This window comes from Lissotriton helveticus, chromosome 1_2, assembly GCF_964261635.1.
Source record: "Lissotriton helveticus chromosome 1_2, aLisHel1.1, whole genome shotgun sequence".
Classification (NCBI taxonomy): domain Eukaryota; kingdom Metazoa; phylum Chordata; class Amphibia; order Caudata; family Salamandridae; genus Lissotriton; species Lissotriton helveticus.
The window spans coordinates 54,246,401-54,260,621 of NC_136058.1; positions in this window are offsets into that span (position 1 = coordinate 54,246,401).

Consider the following 14,221-nt stretch of genomic DNA (forward strand, 5'->3'; position numbering starts at 1 on the left):
AGTACGTCTAGCATTTGACTGTCCGATATGTCCTCTTGTTGAGTGAACATAAGTTCCCACATTTGACCGTCATCATAATGAAGTAAATGATCCACAGATTCTACACATTGAACTAATTCATGGTCCCGTGATTCATCCATGAAATCAGAGTCATCATTGTCCTCAATATCTTTTTCTGTGTTGTTCTCCAGAACAATTTCAAAGGAAACATTCTGCTCACCTTCCATTTTCTTGCTGTAATTTGCATAAAAAATAAATATATCAGTAGAGATAGGGCACTGTTGGGTTTAAGTTCAGACAGGTACTTGTGAGTTTATAACAGAGAAGTAATCTATGGGCACTGTATGGTTTCAGGCGTGAAGTAGTACTATTAAAAAGTGCCTGTGAAGAAGCCTAAGTAAATTCATAATTATACCACAGAAACCTAAATCAATCCATAATTATAATAAAGAAGCCTTTCTCAATGTCTAACTCTTACAGAGGGATAGTATATAACTATCTGAAAATGTTTTCAAATGTATAAAATAATATCTCACCTTCTAAAATCAAGTTTAAGTTGTGGGTGAAAATGATCTTGCAATGTAGTTCAGGAAGTAGTAGTCAAAAATGGCTGTGTTTCTCTCTCTTCCTTTATATATATTCAGGTACATAACCAATCAAATGTCAGGTAAAAAAAGTAGAAAATGAAAGTAACATTTTCATTGGTTGTCAATTCCAACACTTCAGATGTGTTTTGTGAAGTAATTTACCTCAGGGTATTTAGAGAGGTCTACAGGCTAAATGGCTAAATGGAATTCCAATCAAATTTTGAAAATGGTAGGGATTGGTATGTAGTATGAGCTAATCTATATTTGGTGAAATTGTCTCCATTGGCTTTTCTGTGAACTACTTTCCCACCTTTTTTGATGGTGCGCTTCCCAGGGAGCGACCCGGTACGCGAACCGTTGAGCGCCCCGGTTCGCGAACCTTAAGCGTTCCGGGAGTCCACCATTTTGTGTTTCGGTCGAATTAAGATACAAGATGGAGGGCAAATAATGTTCAGAATGGGTAGAAGGGGGCACGGTAGAGTTATCTTGACCCCCTAGGTTTTCTGAGGGTGGCTGAGGAGGCTTATATGTGCGAAAAAAAAACATTTTTAAAATAAATTTCGCGAGGTTAGCTCCCGGTTCGCGTACCGGGTAGCGGCCCCGGTAGCGTACTTTGTTGAAAATTAGTGAAAAATGTTAGAGTTAAATAATAATTGTGAGTGATCAGATGTAGGGTAGCTCTGAGAAGAGCTTTTGGGTTTATGGTACATTTAGGTACTTATAAGTAGGTACCAATGCACATTCTTAAATTCAGAGTGAAAATTCTGTTGCCCTCATCTGAGAAGTGAACTCCATCTCCTCTGTAGATATCTTGCATGTAGTAACGCAAGTTATTGTTGTACAGGGAGCCCATTCCATGGTCTCTCATGTAAGCTGAAACAGATTTGTTTACATGCTTCCTCGACTTCTCAATTTGTGGACAAAATTGGTTTGACCACCTCCATTTCTGTCTTTGGCATATATTTGAATATACCAAGGCAGTCTGAGGAAAAAGTGCCATTAATTGCTCAAAGGTGTCCTTTAAAAGCATTTCCAGACCTACACCAGTCAAAGTGCCCAAGTCATTACCTCCACAGTGCACAATTAACAGGTCAGGTTTTGGCAAATGCATAAAGGTTTTCACCAATGGTATCAATTGGTGACATTTTAATCCTCTGTGGCCAAACCACTTAATTTCCACATCTTGTAAATTGAGGTTAGGTAAATTCCTGCTTTCAACGTACCTTTGAGCCCAGTGAATATAACTATGTCCAACAATCCAGACAGAAAACATGGTGAGAGAAGGTTCTCCTGCAGTCAGATGAAGTGTGGCAATGAAATGGCAGTTGAAAAAATGAGAGTGTAAAATGAAAAAAAAACTGTGGAGTTTCTGTGTTCATGAAGCAGTAACAGTGATTGGTGGATTTTGATTGATGAAAACAGAAAGTTAGGGTGCACGGATGTGTTCTTTGAAAGATGTATTTTGAATGGTCAATAAAAAATCATTAAATGAAAGAATGCACTGGATATGCAGGTGCACTGAGAGTTCAGAGTTCAATTGCAACAAAGTTGTGTGAACTTGCAAACACCAGAAGTCTTCCAAGAGGTGGTTGCTATGCAAAATAGGCAGAAAGGGCAGAGGGGGGAAGGGTTTTCATTTGAAAAAAAGTGAGGGAAGAGTTTTGATTGGGTGACATGAGAAATATGTGTGAAGAATTACAGCATTTCTGTGCTTTTGATAGCTGCAGACTCTGGAGTGCATACCTTTTGCTCTGCTGAAGACAAATTGGTGTGTTTCTGAGACTGTTTTCAAACTCAAAGTATTTGCTAAGGTGAGAAAATATTTCTTTAATTTAGATAGAGAATAGTGTGCTTTAAGGAGAAAATTATGAATTATGTGGCGCAAATTGCTTGTAAATATGCTCCCACATGTGCATGGAAAATTTTGATTTTGAATGTTTGTGTTACATAGCCATGTTAAAAGTGACCCAACCATGCTGGAAAGGCAATCAAAAAATGCTATCATGTGTTTTAATGACATTTTAAGTCATTTTCCCATGTGCAGTGTTTTGAAATTATGATTTGAAAATCGTTTTTGGGGAAAAGGAATTGTTTTTAAATTCATGACAAGGACATAATGGTGTATGCTTCTTTATAAGGCAATTGACTGTCCCTGATGTTATTTTTCTCATTTTAGTGTAAGACCTTTCTCTGTGGCGCAAATTGCTTGTAAATATGCTCCCACATGTGCATGGAAAATTTTGATTTTGAATGTTTGTGTTACATAGCCATGTTAAAAGTGACCCAACCATGCTGGAAAGGCAATCAAAAAACGCTTTCATGTGTTTTAATGACATTTTAAGTCATTTTCCCATGTGCAGTGTTTTGAAATTATGATTTGAAAATCGTTTTTGGGGAAAATGAATTGTTTTTAAATTCATGACAAGGACATAATGGTGTATGCTTCTTTATAAGGCAATTGACTGTCCCTGATGTTATTTTTCTCATTTTAGTGTAAGACCTTTCTCTGTGGCGCAAATTGCTTGTAAATATGCTCCCACATGTGCATGGAAAATTTTGTTTTTGAATGTTTGTGTTACATAGCCATGTTAAAAGTGACCCTACCATGCAGGAAAGCCAATCAAAAAACGCTTTTATGTGTCTTAAGGACATTTTAAGTAATTTTCCCATGTGTAGTGTTTTGAAGTTATGATTTGAAAATCGTTTTTGAGGTAAAGGAATGTTGTTAAAAATTATGTGCGCCATATGCCCCCAAATTTCTTTTTTAGGGGTGCAGCAGGGTGTTCTTGAGACACCCCTGCACCTTTGGAAAAAATTCCTAATTTGTGATGAGCAAATTGTTAATCGCAAATTGCACCTTCATTTATATGAGCCTCCTAGCCCATGGAAATGAATGGGTAATTTGCAATTAGCAATTTTCTCATCGCAAATTTGGAATGGTAAAGAATCGCTATTTATTCCTTAAAATTCGCTTTTTTGGAAATGCAAAATAGTTATATGATACATATGGCGGTTGATGTCTAACAAGATAAGAAGCTTATGGATTCATTTATGCTGACTGGCGCAATGAAGTAGACATCACTTACTTCATTGGTAGAGCTTTACATGTATTATCTACTCTGTATTCTTCATCAAGCGTAACTTTAATCTGCAATTCTGAGTAGGCCTCACCTTAAACAAACCTTTGGATAGGCCACACCTTATTGTCATCCTGGATTAATCATTTAAAATGCTAGGGACAGATTTATGATAGGTGTATGCCTCTTTTGTGCCACTGTGCGTCACTTTTATGATGCAGCGGTGGTGCAAAAGATTTGCTATGAGGCGACAACATTACAAATTGATGCATTTAGGCAGATATGTCATGGTGTAAAAAAAACGTACCACATGAAACCGATGCAGCAGTGATGCAAAAGATGCACCATGTCGCAAGACAGGCCTCACTTGGGGCCATATGTATCAAGCTAATTAGCATTCGCAAAGATCAAAATTCTACGAATTTTGGCCTTTGCGAATGTTAATTAGACAAATGGTATGTATCAAACAAGTTTGATGCAAAATAAGGAGTAGCAAAATTTGCTATTCCTTATTTTGCAATTGCACTGAAGGATTTGCAAATTTTGTGACTACTTAAATGCAATGTATCAAACAAAAACTATGTAAAAAATGACATTAAGGATTTGGAAACTATTGTGGTAAATTGGTGGTAATTTGTGAATTCTTTTCAAAAAGCTTTTTTTCAAAAAAACAAAAGGTGCCATATGACGCCAACACATGCCCTTAGGGCATGTATGTGTGCCATATGCCCCCAAATTTCTTTTTCAGGGGTGCAGCAGGGTGTTCTTGAGACACCCCTGCACCCTTGGAAAAATTCCTAATTTGTGATGAGCAAATTGCTAATCGCAAATTAAACCTTCATTCCTATGAGCCTCCTAGCCCATGGAAATGAATGGGTAACTTGCAATTAGCAATTTGCTCATCGCAAATTAGGAATGGTAAAGAATCGCTATTTATTCCTTAAAATTCGCTATTTAGGAAATGCAAAATAGTTTGATGATACATATGGCAGTTCATCTCTAACAAGATAAGAAGCTTAGGGATAGATTTATGATGACTGGCGCATCACCAGGGATGTGCCAGTCATCCTGCGCCGCTGTTCCGCCACCCATGGTGTGCTGCATTTACAATGCGGCGCAGCATGGGGCAAAAACGGCACAGATGTGTGACGCATCTGTGCCGTAAAGGTGGCGCATTGCTGGAGTTGTATCGCAAGTGCGATGCAGCTCCAGCAAGGCTCAGGGGTGCCCCATCTCCACAATGCTGCGTCAAGACCTATGCCAGCTTCAAGCAGGCGCAGGGTTTTGACGCAGCTTTCTCCTATCTGATTGTAAATGCGGCACACCATGGGTGGCAGAGCAGTGGTGCACGTTAACTGGTGCATGCCTGGGGATGTGCTATTTAACATAAATCTGCCCCTTTACATTTAAGTATGTGCAGGGGACACAGAGTCGGTGAGGCTTATCCAAGGTTAAGAAGAGATGAGTCCTGTTCAGTGAAAAATTAGACATAGGCTTCACCTGCTCAGCATCGCTGGACATGGCTAAATAATAGCTGCAAAATGTTAATCTTGTTAAACAATTTTACTATTATAATCTCTGAGATTTGTCTCTTACCTTGCAACATCTCATTGTTGTTATCTTTCTTTAAAGATAAAGACAACCTCAACATGAGCGACAATCTGCAATCAGTTGATTTTGACCTCATCATTGAACTTGTAATTGAAACATCAGTGGATGTTGATCCTTTGGATGATTTAAATCCTGAGGATGAAGAAGAGCGTGATGAGGATGCAGATTTGTCCGAACTATATGATATAGGATGGGAAGCTGACCTGCTTGAGCCTTTGGAAATATAAACATTTATTTTTAAAATTTATAATTAATAAAAAGTAAAAAGGTAAACTGTTTAATTTAAAAATAAAGACACCTTCAAAAACAGGTTATGTGTAGTGTCTTCAATAAAATATTAAAATATGCTCATAAAATTAGATCAGATTCACATATAAAATAGCATAGGTAACATAAATATAAATGTCATTTCTTTTCTGGTATTTCTGTATTGTAAATTTGCCAACGACTAAAAAATCTTCTAATTAAAATGTCAAGTAGTGTGTTAAGTTTTTGATCACTGTTACTGATTTACTGTTTGGTAATAATGGTTAATAACATTTTTTATTATATTTTTCCACAGATTCAACTGCAGATCATTTCAAGATTTCACCATGCCTACAATAGAAAGACAGATAAAGGCTGCAAAACGTCAAAGACAGCAGGTGAAAAAAAAAACGCAGCAGTCCTCTAACAAAAAGATTTCTCAAGCCACGAAGAAAGCACCGGGTAAGAGCTCTAAATATTTCATAAGAAATATTTGTAGTAAAAAAAATATTACTACAGAAAATGTTTCAGTCCATAAAACGAGAAGGAAATCAAATGGAAAGGAAAGGACAATGAAAAATGTTACTGCTAGAGCAAGAGATAAATCTGTGCATGATAGTAGAAGGAAACAACAGTTTAGGGAGATTCGTAAACGAATGTTCCGGAACAGGATAATTGGCAATTTGTTAAAAAATATTAAGAAAGGTCAACAAAAAAAAATTGAGAAAGTTATTGATCAGGCATTTGAAATTAAACGTAAGTTATTTATTTTGATAATCAATAGAATTAGGAAGCTAAACAAGGCAATTTTTGATTTCAAAAGAAATAGTAGATGGAAGAGAATAGTTAATCGTAGTAATTTTTGTGAAGTTTTTTCTGGAGAATGGATGCATAGTTCAAGCTGTGAGGCATTTTTTAATCAGGAGAGTTATTTCCAGGATAATGATTTGGTGCATGCAGTTGACACCAGTGGTCGTGCTTATGAAGTGAAAGATGGTTGTCCAGTTGAAAAAGAAAAACTTGTGACAACAGAGGCAGAAGAGGTGTTAGGTAATGAGGTTTTAGGAAGACGTGGTAAGGGTCCTGTGTACACCTGGAAGTGTAGTAGTATTTGCAGTGTGCGACAGGATTCCATCAATTTGCTTTGTGATTTTGTACGGTCATTTAATAAAAAAAGTTTGAAGCAGAAAATGATGTTGTTGCAAGAATTAGATCCTTGCAGAGTAAGAGAAGTGACAGGTTTGCATGGTCATTCACTGGCTTGTCTTTCCAGGAGAGTATGCCAGAGTGTTTTTCATCATTTCAGGATGCTAGCAGTGCATCATAACAAAGTGAGGAAATTAGTTAGAATGTTGTATTATGCTAAGAGTCCAGCAATTATGCTGAAACAATTATGCGCTGCTCTTTTGCATGGTTCTGAAATAGATGTGAAGAATATATGTGAAGAAATTGAGTTTTGTTACTTTGGAAGTAAAGAGGAGAATGTTGAAATTGAGCAAGAAGAAGAGGGTCATGTGGAAGATAGTGTACAGGTTTCCAGTACAGATAATTTCCAGAGGGAAATTGCGACGTTTGAGGTGAAATCAAGTGAGAGGCCTAATTTCACTTGTGTGTGTTGTCGACACACTTATTATAAGAATCAGACTAAGTTAGTGGATTTATATGCAAAAAGTGAAAGGGAAAATAATAGTGAATGGAAGGATTTTGCAACATACTTGATGGTAGAAAATTGTTTTGATTTGGGATTGGATCAACGTGTGTGTACTTATTGTTGTTGCAAATTAAATCAAAACCAGATGCCTGCTAGAGCAGTTCATAATAATCTGGAATTGGTTGAGATTCCTTCTGAATTGAAGGATTTAAATACTTATGAATCTATTTTGATTCAAAGTATCCATCCCTTTCAGGCTATTGTAAGAATGGAGCCAAAGACAGGGAAATTGCCTCCATCAGATTTACAGAGAGGATTAAAGGGAAGAGTTGTTTATTTGCCTCTAGATTTGAAGAAAAACATTAACACAATTGGAGTAGAAAAAGTGGAAGAGGAACCTCTGGTTATCTTAGTTAATGGGGTTCCGACAAAGAATAAGAAAATATGGCAAGATTTAGTAGATGTTAGGAAAGTCAAAAAGGCAACATTGTATTTGAAAAAAAATAATAAATACTATAAGAATGTATATGTTGCAGAAGAGGAAGTAAGTGAGGAAGAGGATAGCGATTTGTGTGCTGGTCAAATTGAGAAAGTAGAACCCTCTACTAGTGAAGAAATATATGAACATTATAGTGTTCATCCTTTGCATTTCAAGGAAGTCATGGGGAATGCTATTGAGTTGTTTCAAATGAAACAAGCCAAAGGGAGTCCCATTAGTGTTTGGGAGGAAAGTTTGGAAGCTCGGTGTTTCCCACAGCTTTTTCCAACAGGTCAGGGAGGAAGATATGATGAGCGACCTCATCAAATTCCTGCTTCTGAATACCGGACTTTGCGATTGTATGCAGGAGATGCTAGGTTTCGACAATGCATTCCTTATTTGTTTCATCTCCTGTTTGAAAGCGATCTGTCTGGACTGTCATATGCAGTGAACCACATCTTGAAAAGTGGTATACACATGCAAAACATCTCGGCAAGTGACTTTATGGATAAAGTCAATGTGCAAGATAGTATTTTGGATTCTCACCTGATTAATCTCATGGCGTGTCAGCGTGGTACTAATGAGTACTGGTACCGTCGTCATGGTGATTTAAAATGTATGCTGAGGAACTTAGGTACTCCCACATGGTTCCTCACTCTGAGCTGTGCCGAGTATGGCTGGGAAGACTTACTTGAATTTCTACGAGAGGCAAATGCTAACGTAGATAACATCGAATTCAAGACACCCGGAGAACTGTGCTCTTTGGATCCAGTCAATGTATGTAGGTACTTCAATCATAGATTTGAAGCTATGATGTCTTTCATCATGAATAAGAAGAATCCACCTCTTGGAGAGGTGTTGGATTTCTTCTGGAGAAAGGAGTACCAAGCAAGAGGTGCTCCTCATATACATATGTTGCTGTGGATCAAGGATGCACCTAAATTTGGAACGGATCCAGAAGACTCAGTGATGAGTTTCATCCAACAGTATTCTACGTGTGCTGTTCCAAACGCAAAGGAGAAGAAAAGCCTAAGAGAAAAAGTTCTGCGTTTCCAAAGCCATCGATGTGGAAAGTACTGCCGTCGTAAATTCCGAAACAAAGACAAGTTCTACACTAAATGTCGTTTCGGCTTTCCACGACCGGTGATTTCTAAAGGAAGAGTAAACAGTTTGATGTCTTCGCTGCGACACAATGTCATGAAGAAATCACCTAAAAACACTTACAATTTGAAGAGGAACGAAGAGTCCAAGTACATCAACGACTACAACCCGGTGATTTTGTCCATGTGGAATGCTAACATGGATATACAGTTTGTGGCTGATAACTGTATGGCTGTGGCTCGGTATGTGACGTCTTACATCACCAAAAAAGAGAAGACAGAATTGAAGGATATGTGGGAGGACATTTCCCATGAAAAGAGCCTCAGCAAGAAGTTGTACAGTTTCAGTCTGAAGATGTTGTCGCATCGAGAAATCGGAGCGTACGAATGTTCTGACCGGTTGTCTTCAGCAAGTCTCTATGCCAAGTCCAGGAGTATCGTTTGGGCGAGTCTTGGTCTTGCTGCAACGCGTAATCGAGTTCTCAAACCTGTGCGGGAAATTGAGTATTTGGCGGAAAAGGAGCCAAACAGTACCGACATTTTGAAGACAAACATGTTGGATACATATTATCCAAATCGAAGCAGTCACCTCGAGAATGTTTGTCTGTATGAGGTTCTGCAAAATTACATATTCAAGAGGAACATCAAAGAAGATACTGAGAAAGGAGTGTATGCTGTAATAGGAAGTGAGGGATGTCTGGTCAAGCAAAGAAAATGCCACTTGGTAAACCATCGAAAATTGAGTGGCGAATCTCCTGAAAAAAAGGAGTTTTTCTATTTAGCACTTTTGCAACTTTTCAAGCCTTGGCGTGCAGAAGAGGAACTGCTTGGAGATTTCCTCTGTTACGAAGACTCTTTCAATGCCGCCAAGGAGACCATAGAATGTCCTGCTTTTCCCAAATATGTAGAAATGTTGAATGCGGAAATTGAGCAGGAAGCAACGATTGCAGCCGAGATTGCCAGAGACAGTTCTCAGGACAGTCAGAGTTCTGCTTCATTGAGTCAGGATCCACTAGGAGGACCTGTTATCGAAAATGAAGCTGCCACTGCTATGAATGAAGTGGAAAGAGCCATGGCACATGCTCAAGAGGATGCGGTTAACTTAGAAGAGTTGGAAAGACAACTCAACGTTGAGCAGAGGAAATTATATGACGAAGTTACCATGCAAATTGATCATGGATTAAGTCATGATAAGAAAGAGTGCTCATGTACGTCGTTGAAGCCTGTCCGACTGTACGTGAGTGGAGAAGCGGGAACTGGAAAAAGTTTCCTCATTAAAGCAATTTCATGCTATTTGTAGGAAAGGACAGAGTCATCGCTGTCTTGTGTTGTCACTGCTCCAACTGGACTGGCAGCACATAATATTAAAGGGATTACTTTACATCGTTTACTGATGCTGCCAGTGGAGCATGACAACAAATTACAATATCACAAGCTATCTGGAGATGCTTGTTTTGAAGTTTCAAGAATCTTGAGGAAAATGAAACTTCTTATCATTGACGAAGTAAGCATGGTTTCCAATGTCATGCTTGCCTTTGTGCATTTGAGAATGCAAGAAGTTCTCAAAACAGAGTATGATGTGTTATTTGGTGGCAAACACATCATTGTTTTCGGAGATCTTCTGCAGCTGACACCAGTGAAAGGGCAACCTGTGTTCAAAATGCTCACGCATGAAGATACCAGGAAGTGCCTAGGCAGCATTGGCAACGTCAATATATGGTTAAACTTCAATTATGCTGAACTGCATGAAAATATGCGTCAGGCGAAGGATGAAGTTTACAAGACTATTCTACAAGATGTTAGAATTGGAAAAGTGACCGAGCATGGGAAAGAAGCTTTACATGCACGATTACTGTCAAATTTATATCCAGAACAAGATGTTGTGCCTGAGAATATTTTTCAGAAAATTACTGAGAAGAAATCTGGAATATGTTTGATGCCAACTCTTGCAGAATGTGCCAAATTTAACAACAAAATGTTGCATTTAGAAAAGCAAGAGATTGTGAAACTGGAAGCTATTGATAGAGTAGAGCATATGGGATCAACAATTATTTTGTCTGAGAATCTGAAAACAAAATTGGATTCATTAGAGAAGAGTATATCTAAAACTGCAGGTTTTGAAAAGACTCTGAATGTGTGCTTGAACTGCCGTATAATTTTAAGAAGGAATTTACATGTTGAAAGAGGTCTGGTAAATGGATCAATGGGTAATGTTGTTGATTTTGTAAAATACAGAAATAGAGATGGAATTGAATTTTTAAAAATTAAATTTGATGGCATTGAGGAAGTACAGCTAATTGCTCGTTGTTCTGCTTGATTTTTGCTTGTAAAAGACTTATATGTTCGCCGTAAGCAGTTTCCTGTTTGCTTGGCATATGCAGTGACAATCCATAAATCGCAAGGTTTAAGTGTAGACAGTGCATTGGTGAATATTGGCAGTTCTGTGTTCAAGGAGGGTATGGCATATGTGGCATTGTCACGAGTTAGAACTTTATCGGGATTGTACTTGATTGAGTGTGATGTCACAAACATTTGTGCGGATCTAGATTGTGTTAAGGAATACAATAGGTTAAGAAGAGAGTATGCGCCACATTTGCCTCAGTATCCTTTGTTTGAGAAACGTGTGGTAGGCCGGAAACGAAGAAATGAGAACAATACTGGGGAGGTTGTAGCAAAAAGACAAAAAGTCAATGAACCTAAAATTACAAGCAGAAACAAAAAGGATTCTGTTGAAGATGTTGTTGGTTTTCAGTTTGAAAACAGTTCTGGTGTCAACTGCTATGCTAATGTAGTGATTAATGTTTTGTTTTCTCTAAAAAATGTAAAAGAAGAGATTGTGGTCAATTCTGATCAAAGATTTTGCAGTTTGTTAAATTCTGTGTTAGAGAAATGTACCACTGATAGAAGAAACATAGAAAGTGTGTCTGAAATTCGAAATCTGTTAGACAGATGTTCAGGCCAAACACAATTCTCTCAAAATATTCAGCAAGATTGTCAGGAGTTTTTAATGTATATGCTTGATGTATTACATGCTGAAGGTGTAGATGTAGATCAGCTGTTTGGGCTTTCTTATCAATGGCAGCATGACTGCGAGAACTGTATGGTATCAAGTACTACTAGTGTAGACTCAGAAAGATTTATATATTTAACTTTGCCAGACAGTACATCAGTCTCCTTTAATAAGCTAGTAAAAGCAGCTGATCACAACATGGAGTGTAGCCAATGTAAATCTGAAATGACGTCCACATTATTTATACGAACATATGGCCAGTACGTCATTTTAATGTTCCAACGATGTAGGCCTGATGGAACAAAATTGACAACTTTAATTAAAAATTTTGTAGCTGCGCAGTTGTCAATATCAGGAAGGACTTTTGTAACTGCAGCAATTATATATCATGACGGCCCTTCAATAACATCAGGACATTACACAGCTTATTTAAAGTCTAGAAATGGCTGGTCATTCTGCAATGATTCTGTTATAATTTTCAAAAAAAAATTGCCGTATGACCTTAAAAACTCTTACCTGGTGTTTTTAAAACCAAAATTTTAGGGAAATAATCTCGGGATGTGCTCTGTGGAATTTCAAGAAGTTCTAATGGCTCCTACACTATTTGGCCTTGAGGATAAGTGTAGTTCAGAGACATAACTTCTAACCATAAGACTGGACATCATGGAGAAATAAGTGCACTTTGAATGAGTTCAGAAAAACTGTTTCTTTTTATAAGCTAATTGAAGCAGCCAATCAAAACATGGAGTAGAGGGAATGTAAGTCTGCAATGCTGTCTACTGTTTTACATTGCTTTGTGATTAAAAGTGATGTAGAGAATTAAATAATTGTAGTAGTCATAGAGGTAGTGTAAGTCTGCTTGTAGTAGTGTCATAGGAAAAGTAGAACATGACTGAGCAAGAAGGGGAAGATATTACTATTCCAGGATTGTGAAAATGATCTTCAACATTTTAATTCTGAAAGTTGCGGAAATGCGAAAAGACGGGATTGGCTAACAAGAACTCCAAGAGTTATACATGGCTCTGACAAGATTTGGCCTTGTGGAATCTTGTGGTAGAGAGCAAGAAGTCATTTATTGTATGTAACATGTTTTTAAAAACGATGGAGATTTTCTTTCAGAAAGTGGCGGGCTGAAAGTAATAACAGCACAAAAGAGTGTAAGCTGTTCATAGGACATCCTTGGACGTCATGGAAAGTAAGTTAACTTTAAGGAGTTCTGAATTTTGATTTCTGATGTTGTATGGGTTTTTTAAACACAATCATTTTGATTGTGTTTTTTTTCCCCCGCTGTTACATGATGAATACCTTCAAGTCACTGTTTTTAGTGAATTTTAATACATTCTGAGAACAGCAAAAATAAACCATTTAACATGTATAATTAATTCTGTACTGTTTGCATTTATGATGTATATGTAGAACTGTGTAGGAGGCATGGAGAAGGTGAGGCTTCTGTAAGTGTCAAAGTTGTTGCATGCAGTGCTGCACTTCTGCGTATTCTTTCATATGCTAGACTACATCTGCACAATGAGATACCTAAGCAAAGGAAACACAAGTGATGTGATTGTGAAATGAGCAAAATAAATTGCATGTATTTCAATTACATCACCTGTGTTTCCTATCATTACGAATCACATTGTGCAGATCAAGTTTAGGTCTGTCCAGGGAAACATAGGAGGTTTGGACTTTGTTGAAGATTGCAGTGGACATGACTCACTTCATTGGTAGACCTTCACATGTATTATGTCCTCTATTCTCTTCAACAACTCGAAATTTCATCTGCAACCCTGAGTAGGCCTCACCTGAAACAAAACTCTGGATAGTAGACATCTTATTGGCATCCTGAAGCAATTATTTAAAATTTTAGTGTCTTGCAACACTTTTCTGAAACAACAGCAATGCAAAATATGCACCATGTTTTAAGATAGGCCTCACTTCATCTGCATCAAGATAGTGTTAGTTTAAAATGTATATCTTTAGGACTGTGTAGCTTCTGTAAGTGTCAAAGTTGTTGAAAAACTGTTTGTCCTTCAATCTTTGCCCTTGTCTTTTGTAATTTTTTAATACATGTTTTTATATTTTTCAAATGTTTGTTCTCTCTTTCACAGATTGAAAGTATAAAAACAAAAAGTGAGTAATTTAACGACAATTATAAGGTAAATATTTTGTACTCTTTTCGTTACATTTCTATCACATTGAACTACTATTAGTTCCACTGCTTCATTTCTTTAATCCTCAGTGTCCTGCCTTTGCTACTTCCCTCATTCCTTTCTCTATTACCTACTTACTCAACTCCTTCCACTCTTTTTCTCAGTCCCTCTCTTCTCATAGTTCCTCACTCTTGTTCACTCACTCCGTCTCTATTACTCTTAGTGTCTTTGACTGATCACTGTATCACTATTTGTTCATAATGCTTTCTCTGTGTAGTTGAAGCACACTAAGTGGCATATTATGAATACAGCCA